The following is an 11,542-nucleotide window of genomic DNA, read 5'->3' as shown; positions in this document are numbered from 1 at the left end:
TTGGATATCAGTGTTTTCTGCACACCAGTGTCAATCAACAGGGGTTAAAAATGTAGGTGCCATATCATTCAGTGAATTAAGTTAATATTGGAATGAGGGGATGTGTTAAATCACCCAATCCCTCACCAGTAACAGTAGAAACACTGGTGGGCGGCCCTCTTGTGTAGATATGATTAACCCACTGATCATTCTCTCAGGGAAATACACCCTGTATGACAAATAGACAGCAGATGATATACTGTAATTGCATTATGATAGCCATGGGGAGATCTGGGAAAATTAGCAGGCAAAGTAATAAATTGTCGTTTTAAATATCATCTTCCAGCCAGGACAGAACAGTATTTGGTTGATTGCACATCTGTAATTAGGATATTACCATTGAAGGCGACAAATTCTTTGCATAGGGAATTCAGAGCTTTACGCAGTGATTTATGTGAAAATATGGGATACAGGTGTGTATAGCCTTGAATGGCAAATGTATAATCCTTGAATATTTACCCAACAACTAAAGAAATACAAACAACTCAACAGAGGAAGTAGAATATTAGTTCAATACATCGGTTAAATTAGCAGGTGTAGATACTCTCAATTTGAAACCTGTGCTGTGGTGCAAATCAAATGAACATTTTAGCCACAGAGAGTGACGGAGGACAGGGTTTTTGTGCAGTCTTCTGCTGTTGTTTATTTTCATTTGTGGAAAACATCTGAATAGCCTAATGACCTCAAGTTAAAGTAAACAAATATCTCTCATAATGTTTCCACTTCTAAAATGCCCAATTCATCTGAAACTTGATTGGCCAGATAATAGCCTAATCTGTGGAGATTTTTTTTCTCCAAAAGGTTGTGTGAAATCATCCCATATTGAAATATTGCCCCATTATCATGTTGTATTTGGGACAGACCTCCTGCTCGTTGCTTGGAGTAGCCTACGACATAAAAATAGAAATGTTCACATTTCTCAAGCTTTCCTCAAACTGCACCCTGGGGCTTCAAGTAATTATTTCCCCACTCAGTGGTCCATTAAGATAAAACAACACTGGTGACTTTGTGTGATCTTGTATTGGGGCTTTGTGTGATTGTATCATTATCTAAACTCTGAAACAGGGATACTTAATCTTTGCTGATAAACTGGATATGATTATGAACAACTGAAAACATTGGTTCTTTTATACTTTTGATTCGTTTTTGAATGTTTGAATGGGAGTTGAAGACTGCTCTCCCTTACTCACTTTTATACCCATTCTTTTACAAAATCATATTGGATAAAACAGAAATAAAACATTCAACAAAAGGAGAACACACTGATGACAACCAATCAGTGAGTGTTTTGTTTTCTGGGGAGTTGCAGCTCACCACAGGAAGCAGGAAATAGAAATACTCTCACAGAGCTGCAGTAGTACTAGAATTAGCAAAGCCTTTTGTAATAAAACGACGGAGGAGGAAATGGTATTTTATGAGTCAATACACACTTTAAAAGCAGGAAGCAGGCAAGCACTCCAAAGCATTCATCACTGCTGTACAGACCCTCACCGTGGGCAGAGTGATGGAAGTCAGTAAGCAGCTACATCTGAAGCTCCTCCACTAATTAATTTATACTGAGCAAAAACAATTACTGAGTTACAGTTCATATAAGGAAATCAGTCAATTAAAATACACTAAATTCATTGGGCCCTAATCTATGAATTTTACATTTCTGGGCAGGGGCGCAGCCCACTGAGGAGCCAGGCCCAGCCAATCAGAATTAGTTTTTCCCCACAAAAGGGCTTTATTACAGACAGAAATACTGCTCAGCCCCCCCACCATCCCCCTCAGACGATTTCACAAGCGAAGAAGCCAGATGTGGAGGTCCTGGGCTGGCGTGGTTACACGTGGTCTGCGGTTGTGAGGCCGGTTGGACGTCCTGCCAAATTCTCTAAAACAACTTTGAAGGCGGCTTACGGTAGAGAAATTAACATTCAATTCCCCGGCAACAGCTCTGGTGGACATTCCTGTACTCAGCATGCCAATTGCACGCTCCCTCAAAACTTGAGACGTCTGTGGCATTGTGTCGTGTGACAAAACTGCACATTTTAGAGTGGCCTTTGATTGTCACCAGTGCAAGGTGCACCTGTGTAATGATCATGCTGTTTAATCAACTTCTTGATATGCCACACCTGTCAGGTGGATGGATTATATTGGCAAGGGATGTAAACACATTTCTGCACAGAATTTGAGATAATAAGCTTTTTGTGCATATGGAACATTTCGGCGATATTTTTTTCCAGCTCATAAAACATGGGACCAAGACTTTATACATGTTGCGTTTATATTTTTGTTTTCGTATACATACCGGTAGTACCATATTCATCATCAAACATGATTACACCCTCTCTTCAAAGTAAAATATCACTTCCTACAATAACACTACCGGTCAAAAGTTTTAGAACACCTACTCATTCAAGGGTTTTTCTTTGTTTTTACTATTTTCTACATTGTATAATAATAGTGAAGACATCAAAACTATGAAATAACACATATGGAATCATGTAGTAACCAAAAATGTGTTAAACAAATCTAAATATATTTTATATTTGAGATTCTTCAAAGTAGCCACCCTATGCCTTGATGACAGCGTTGCACATTCTTGGCATTCTCTCAACCAGCTTCGTGAGGTAGTCACCTGGAATGCATTTCAATTAACAGGTGTGCCTTCTTAAAAGTGAATTTGTGGAATCTCAAATATAAAATATATTTTGATTTGTTTAACACTTTTTTGGTTACTACATGATTCCACATGTGTTATTTCATAGTTTTGATGTCTTCACTATTATTCTGCAATGTAGAAAATAGTAAAAATAAAGAAAAACCCTTGAATGAGTAGGTGTTCTAAAACTTTTTGCCAGTAGTGTATACACAGGATACACCTAATGAAAGGCAATTATGAGCGAGGACTACAGTATGTAAGATGTGAATGTGAATATATCAAATGTATGGTGGTTATATCCATAGGATACAATAAATTGCATTCTATTTAGGTCTATCATGGTTATATCTGTAAGTGATGACACTAGATTAGCTAACACCCTTTAGAACTGTATAAAAATAATGGCTTTAGTTCCAGCTGACAATCAAGTGTCACCTCACATGTAGGCCTACAGTCCATCACAGGAGGCTAAATCTGCTTTTTGTTCACTGGCCCAAGCGCTTCACAGCAGGGGGGGGCAACTGTTACAGCAGCAACAACAACAAACTAAACACAAATCTATGTGCATGCACCCTGACATTAGTGATGAACATTTTGAGTTGATTCCTAGTTAATTACCAACTCTATTTACACACCCTAACCTCTTCCTGGATCCTCTGATCCCAGTGCTTCTTCATGGCTGCTGTCAACGTGAGCGAAAGCGCTGAGCACCGAGCGGGCGTGGCTAGCTTAGCTAGCTCTCAAAGTGGGGACTCAGAGAATTCCCTTATCCCGCTTCCAGCAGCGTATGTGGCATTCAAAAGCAGCGAGCGGTGCTATGCTACGCAGCTGCCTGCCATCAAAGGCCCTGCTATGATTACACATTCCGTAATGAATCATTTACCTTTTCCTAATGACCCGTTAAGCTGGTTCATTTAAACGTTGTCTTCCTCCTCCTAGTGCGGTGATTATAGCAGGTAGCCAAGGTGAGAGAGGTAGATTAGAGGGAATTACCAGCAGCTCAGGAGAGGTTGTCAATCCCCTAGACCGACCGTTGGAGCCAGTGTTGTTGAAGCATCACTCTCATTAACGTTGAACCCAACCCACCATGTTGGTCAAATGAAATGTCACCTCAGCACATTCAGACATCTGATTAAGACTTGGAAAACCATACTGACACCAAGAGACAAACAAACTCTGTGTTGAATGGTTCTTCCATTCATCTGCCAGACATCCTGAGTTCTGTGTGGTCATCTTAGACAAGAAGTTTGTTTTCCTGAGGGAACATCATAGTGTTCTTAGTAGTCAACAACTTCACCACAATCTGAGATGGCCTTGTACTTGCCAGTTATACCACAATCTGTTAGAGACTCTCACAGAGTGGCTACTATTACCACAAAAGCACTTTAAGTAAACCAGCCATTCACAATGTTCCTTAGAGAATCAAAGCACCTTTTGGGGGAAGTATTTTTGGTTGCAAGAATGGCCCTCTATCCATTAATGTTTTTCTGCACAGAGAGCGATGTATAAACATTGGTCTGAGGTAGAAGCTTTATAAATGCACTGATCTCTGTGACTCGCGTTTTCAGCGCGCTCGGTTTGCAGGGCTTTTAGGGCGCTGGGATCCTCTCTGGAACAGGCTCCCATGCTGAGTGCACTTGATGGATGGCATTTTGGCTTAGAGGAGCGGAGTGCTTGAAACTAAATAATTCCTCACAGCCGTACAGCACATCACTTCCCATTCTGGTGGTAAGTGGGTAGCCTATGTGAGTGAGTGCATCACACTATATAACCTGTTACATAGGTTCAGACATATTCCGCTCACTAAGGCTTCAGTAACCGAGGAAACCAGAGAGCCTACCACAGGTCCTCTAGTACTGCTGAAGGTAGGGCACACCGGAGAGTTGACTCCAGCTTGGCTTCATTACTGGAGGTTCTTAGCACACTACAATAACCATTGGCTGGTACTGTGATGTGCTTTCTGTTCATCATTTCTACATCCTCTGTCTCCCTCTCGCTCTCTCTATTTCACTCTCTTACCCCCCCACCCCATCCCCCCACTCCCCAAAATCTGCCAAATCAGGAAAGATCACAGCCAAGAAACACAGGCCGCTATTTTGTAATGAAGCATTTAGCACAAATTGGGTATTTAAATTATTTGAATTGTAAATTAGCAAAAAACAGGAATGGTTGAAAGCTCTTTGGGACTGAGTTGTTCTTTAGCCGCACCGCGGGACCCACTAGAAAGATCATTTTGGAGCAGCATCCTTATCAACAACTTTGATATGGTGACAGAACAGAGTGATGCAAACAATACATGTGTAGCTACTCAAACACTAAAAATGAGATGCTGGCTCAGTCAGTGCCGCTTCACCAGTGTCAATTTCACAAAACTTGAATAAGTAAACTTACAAGCTCAATACTGCAATATGATACAATTAAGCTAAGAGCGATGCATCATGTGAACATTAGAGAGACAAATGCAACTGCTGTTATCACCAAAATGGGCCTGGAAAGAGACTCATGAAAAAAAATGTTTCCTTTCCAAAAATACACCAACAGAATCTCCCCAGCAGGGCCTATTTGAAGGTGAATATTAAGTATTGGCTGAAGATAATAGCATCACTAAAGACTAAAGGCTTAATGCATTTGGGTGATCCACACTACTTAACGCCTGCCGTCTCTCCGACCGTCCCCCCGATCGTCCCTCCGACCGTCCGTCTGCATGCTTCTAAAAAAAAGACCATTTGGAGGAAGTGACAACTTCAACAGCTCTCCTCACAGAGGCAGAGCCCGCTGTGCTGTGAATCTGTAATAACCAGATGGCTCATATAGGAAAAACAACAAATTATCCTCGAATCAATCAGTCAATCAGGAAGAGTCTCGGCCTGCAGACTGCAGATGCTGGGCATCAGCTAATCCTACAGCTATCTTGGAGCTGCCACCACCCCACTAAGGTTTCTACGTTTTTGTTAACAATCTGATTTAAAGTAGCCTGCACCACAACACATATAACCTTATATAATAAGCCTTTTGCGTGCTGCTACTGTAGAACTCTGCTAATGGTGGTCCATCTTTTCAATTCATGTAAGAGTGGATGCACAATGCACCCAGCAGTAGCCTCCAGCAGAGTGCATCCAGCCATCTTCCATTACGGAATGGACATCACATTTCTTTATATGTGGCTTTCTACACAACATCCTCTCTTTTGTCAAAAGATATACAGTCATGACCTAAATTATTGGCACCCTTGATAAGATTGAGCAAGAAAGACTGTATAAAATAAATAATAGAAATACTGAGATACTATCACGACTTCCGCCGAAGTCGATGCCTCTCCTTGTTCAGGCGACGTTCGGCGGGCGGCGTCGCCAGTCTTCTTGCCATCATCGATCTACTTTTCATTTTCCATTTGTTTTGTCTTGTCTTCCCACACACCTGGTTTCAATTCCATCATTACATGTTGTGTATTTAACCCTCTGTTCCCCCAATGTCTTTGTTCGGAATTGTTTGTTGTAAGTGCTTGTGCACGTATTCTAGTGTGTGACGGGTTTTGTTACCCATTGTTTGTTTGTTATATTTTACGGTGGTTTTTATTTATTCTGTTACGTTACAGCCTTATTCTAAAGTGGATCAAATAAAAAAATGTTCCTCATCAATCTACACATAATACCCAATAATGGGGCTCTCGCGTGGCGCACCGGTCTAAGGCACTGCATCTCAGTGCTAGAGGCATCGCTACAGACCCTGGTTCGATTTCAGGCTCTATCACAACCAGCCATGTTTGGGAGTCCCATAGCCTCAGCGTCGTCCAGGTTAGGGTTTGGCAGTTTGCCTTTGCTATGAGACTTGAAATTGAGCTCAGATGCATTGATGATCCTTGAGATGTTTCTACAACTTGATTGGAGTCCACCTGTGGAAAATTAAATTTCGTAATTATTTGATTGATTTAACCTTTATTTAACTAGGCAAGTCAGTTAAGAACAAATTCTTATTTACAATGACAGCCTACCAAAAGGCAAAAGGCCTCCTGCCAGAACGGGGGCTGGGATAAAAAAAAAAAAAGAATATATATATATATATATATATATATATATATATATATATATATATATATATATATATAGGACAAAACACACATCACAACAAGAGAAACACCACAACACTATATAAAGAGAGACCTAAGAAAACAATATAGCATGGCAGTAACACATGACACCACAGCATGATAGTGGCACAACATGTGTCACATCCTGACCAGTAAAAGGGGTTATTTGTTATTGTAGTTTGGTCAGCGCGTGTTTGTTTTGTGTGTTTCGGTGTTTTTGGTTTATGTCCTATGTTATCTATTTCTATGTGTTTATCTAGTTTTCTATTTCTATGTTGGGGTTTTGGCAATGACCTCCAATTTGAATCAGCTGGTTGTCGTTGTCTCTAATTGGAGGCCATATTTAGTTGGGTTTGTTTTCTCTTGTGTTTTGTGGGTGGTTGTTTCTAGTACTGTGCACCTTACTGGACTGTTTTCGTCGCTTGTTTTGTTTAAGTGTTTTTCCTTTAATAAAATAAGAAGATGAGCACTTTACCCGCTGCGTTTTGGTCCACTCCTTACGACGCCTATGACAACATGACAACAACATGGTATCAACATAACATGGCAGCAGCACAACGTGTTAGCAGCACAAAACATGGTACAAACATTATTGGGCACAGACAACAGCAGAAAGGGCAAGAAAAATTGATTGATTGGACATGATTTGGAAAGGCACACACCAGTCTATATAAGGTCCCACAGTTGACACTGCATTTCAGAGCAAAAACCAAGCCATGAGGTCGAAGGAATTGTCCGTAGAGCTCTGAGACAGGAGGCACAGATCTGGGGAAGGGTAACAAAACATTTCTGCAGCATTGAAGGTCCCCAAGAATACAGTGGCCTCCATTATTCTTGAATGGAAGAAGTTTGGAACCACCAAGATTCTTCCTAGAGCTGGCCGCCCGGCCAAACTGAGCAATCGGGAGAGAAGGGCCTTGGTCAGGAAGGTGACCAAGAACCTGATGGTCACTCTGGTAGAGCTGCAGAGTTCCTCGGTGGTGATGGGAGAACCTTCCAGAAGGACAAGCCTGCGGCTATGGAACACTGACCTGTTCACCGGACGTGCTTGTTGCACCCTCGACAACTACTATGATTATTATTATTTGACCATGCTGGTCATTTATGAACATTTTAACATCTTGACCATGTTCTGTTATGATATCCACCCTGCACAGCCAGAAGAGGACTGGCCACCCCTCATAGCCTGGTTCCTCTCTAGGTTTCTTCCTAGGTTTTTGGCCTTTCTAGGGAGTTTTTCCTAGGGAGTTTTTCCTAGCCACCGTGCTTCTTTCACATGCTTTGCTTGCTGTTTGGGGTTTTAGGCTGGGTTTCTGTACAGCACTTTGCGATATCAGCTGATGTACGAAGGGCTATATAAATTTGATTTGATTTGATTTGATTTGACAACCATCTCTGCAGCACTCGACCAATCAGGCGTTTATGGTAGAGTGGCCAGACGGAAGCCACTCCTCAGTAGAAGGCACATGACAGCCCTCTTGGAGTTTGCCAAAAGGCACTGTCATGACTGGCATGTTTGGGTCAGGTTAACGTGGACCACACTCCTACAAGAGACATCTCTCACACCCGCCAGAGGGGGAGAGATTGAGAGGTATGGAGGTGGGGAGTTTTATGACACCTCACGCCCATTGTAAATCTTAAGGCAGCAGGCAAAATCCCTTTATCCTCTCACTGTGGAGGAACGGAATGTATGATGTGCCTATGGAGAACCTACCTCAGAACAGTAACGTGCAATAAATGGACTTTGGGACAATATGTTTCGTCAGCCAAAATGGTAGTAATGATGATAGATGGAATATGAAATGAATGTTGTTTTTGTTATGTTATTAAAAGTTAAATGACGACATTATAACGAAAACATTGTAACTTGAAGAGTTTTCATAATATTTCCCTGATGTTTGCATACTGTACCATGTGTGGAAAATGTCCAGATCAAAGAAAATGTTTTTGTAAAGATGAAATGTGACATTAGTTGTCTAAATTGGATCTGTGTAAAATCCAGACCTTGCCTCGTAACTAGTTACGCCCAGAGAACTTGCCCTAAAGGTGTAAACGCCCATTTCTGACCCGAGGGGAAAAACATTTGAGTTAAGAATTAACATTGACCAGGTGATCACGAGCTGTAGCCAAGGTCCGATTAGTTGTAACCCCAAAACGCAACACGAGGTTGAAGAAGACAAAGGGACCTTTTAACAATCTATGTTACGGATGAGTAGTTGTGTCTAAGAGGGTGAATTCAAGCAGGACCACCCGGTTATTCTCTCCAAGGAATCGTGTGTCTACACTGCTTTCATTCCCACGCTGGAACCACCTATATGGCTGTTTAACCTGTTAGGGCTAGGGGGCAGTATTGACACGGCTGGATAAAAAACGTACCCTGGTTACTACTCCTGCCCAGTAACTAGAATATGCATATAATTATTGGCTTTGGATAGAAAACACCCTAAAGTTTCTAAAACTGTTTGAATGGTGTCTGTGAGTATAACAGAACTCCTATGGCAGGCCAAAACCTGAGAAGATTTCAAGCAGGAAGTGGCCTGTCTGAGAAGTAGTGTTTCATCTTGGCTCTTTTTATTGAAGACTCAGGATCTGTGCAATAACGTGACACTTCCTACGTCTTCCATAGGGTCTCAGAGCCCGGGAAAAAGTTGAACGATATCGAGGCAGGCTCTGGCTGAAACACTTTATCGCTTTTGGCAAGTGGCCACTCAGAGTACTATGGGCTTAGGCGCGTGCCCGCTTCGACCGAATGATTTATTTTCCTTTGTCTGTTTATCTAAACGCAGATTCCCGGTTGGAATATTATCGCTTTTTTATGAGAAAAATGTCATGAAAATTTATTTTAAACAGCGGTTGACATGCTTCGAAGTACGGTAATGGAATATTTAGAATTCTTTTGTCACGAATTGCGCCATGCTCGTCACCCTTAGTTACCCTTTAGGATAGTGTCTAGAACGCACGAACAAAACGCCGCTGTTTGGATATAACGATGGATTATTTTGGACCAAACCAACATTTGTTATTGAAGTAGAAGTCCTGGGAGTGCATTCTGACGAAGACAACAAAGGGAATAACATTTTTCTTATAATAAATCTGACTTTGATGAGTGCTAAACCTGCTGGGTGTCTAAATAGCTAGCCCTGTGATGCCGGGCTATCTACTGAGAATATTGCAAAATGTGCTTTCACCGAAAAGCTATTTTAAAATCGGACATATCGAGTGCATAGAGGAGTTCTGTATCTATAATTCTTAAAATAATTGTTATGCTTTTTGTGAACGTTTATCGTGAGTAATTTAGTAAATTCACCGGCAGTGTTCGGTGGGAATGCTAGTCACATGCTAATGTAAAAAGCTGTTTTTTGATATAAATATGAACTTGATTGAACAAAACATGCATGTATTGTATAACATAATGTCCTAGGGTTGTCATCTGATGAAGATCATCAAAGGTTAGTGCTACATTTAGCTGTGGTTTGGGTTTATGTGACATTATATGCTAGCTTGAAAAATGGGTGTCTGATTATTTCTGGCTGGGTACTCTGCTGACATAATCTAATGTTTTGCTTTCGTTGTAAAGCCTTTTTGAAATCGGACAGTGTGGTTAGATTAACGAGAGTCTTATCTTTAAAATGGTGTAAAATAGTCATATTTTTGAAAAATTGAAATAATATCATATCTAAGGTATTTGAATAACGCGCCACAGGATTCAACTGGCTGTTGAGTAGGTGGGACGCAAGCGGAACTCCATGCTTCACGGTGGGAACCACACATACAGAGATCATTTGTTCACCTACTCTGCGTCTCACAAAGACACGGCGGTGGAACCAAATATCTCCAATTTGGACTCATTGAACCAAAGGACAAATTTCCACCGGTATCCTCTGCAGCAGAGGTAACTCTGGGTCTTCCTTTCCTGTAGAAGTCTTCATGAGAGCCAGTTTCCTCATAGCGCTTGATGGGTTTTGCGACTGCACTTGAAGAAACTTTAAAAGTTCCTTTAAATTTTCTGTGTTGACTGAATGTCTTAAAGTAATGATGGGCTTTCATTTCTCTTTGCTTATTTGAGCTGTTCTTGCCATAATATGAACTTGGTCTTTTACCAAATAGGGCTATCTTCTGTATACCCACCCCTACCTTGTCACAACACAACTGATTGGCTCAAATGCATTAAGAAGGAAAGAAATTCCACAAATTAACTTTTAACAAGGCACACCTGTTATTTGAAATATATTCCAGGTGACTACCTCATGAAGCTGGTTGAGAGAATGCCAAAAGTGTGCAAAGCTGAAATCAAGGCAAAGGGTGGCTACTTTGAAGAATCTCAAATATAAAATATATTTTGATTTGTTTAACATGTTTTTGGTTACTACATGATTCCATACGTGTTATTTCATAGTTTTGATGTTGTCACCATTATTCTACAATGTAGAAAATAGTTAAAATAAAGAAAAACCCTGGAATGAGTAGGTGTGTCCAAACTTTGACTGGTACTGTATGTTCAGTAACAGAGGTAGTACAGCCATTCACCATAGGCCAGAATGTATTGTTTAAAAAATCCACAATCTGCAACAATTGAATTCCTGCCCTGCCATTTGTAGACGGCATGTACTCAAACACCACAGAGTCTTTTATATAATTTGACAAAGAGAAACATAAAACCACATTAATAGGATTAATTATTCTATACGTGATTTAAAAATCACATGGCAACAACATGTGTACTCTGAATGTTTTATTTGCATCTGACATTTTATTGTTCTAATTAGCCCAGC

At 40.8% G+C, this 11,542-nt stretch overlaps 1 protein-coding gene across 1 annotated transcript in view; it reads right to left on the bottom strand.

Moving 5' to 3' along the window:
• The window catches only part of LOC106561580 (mitochondrial inner membrane protease subunit 2), a 257,221-nt gene that overhangs the window by 82,972 nt on the left and 162,707 nt on the right, over nucleotides 1-11,542 (bottom strand).

This window comes from Salmo salar, chromosome 10, assembly GCF_965601325.2.
Source record: "Salmo salar chromosome 10, fSalSal1, whole genome shotgun sequence".
In the NCBI taxonomy this organism is placed as follows: domain Eukaryota; kingdom Metazoa; phylum Chordata; class Actinopteri; order Salmoniformes; family Salmonidae; genus Salmo; species Salmo salar.
The sequence above is the reverse complement of the archived record's forward strand: the minus strand, read 5'-3'. Positions and strand labels throughout refer to the sequence as shown.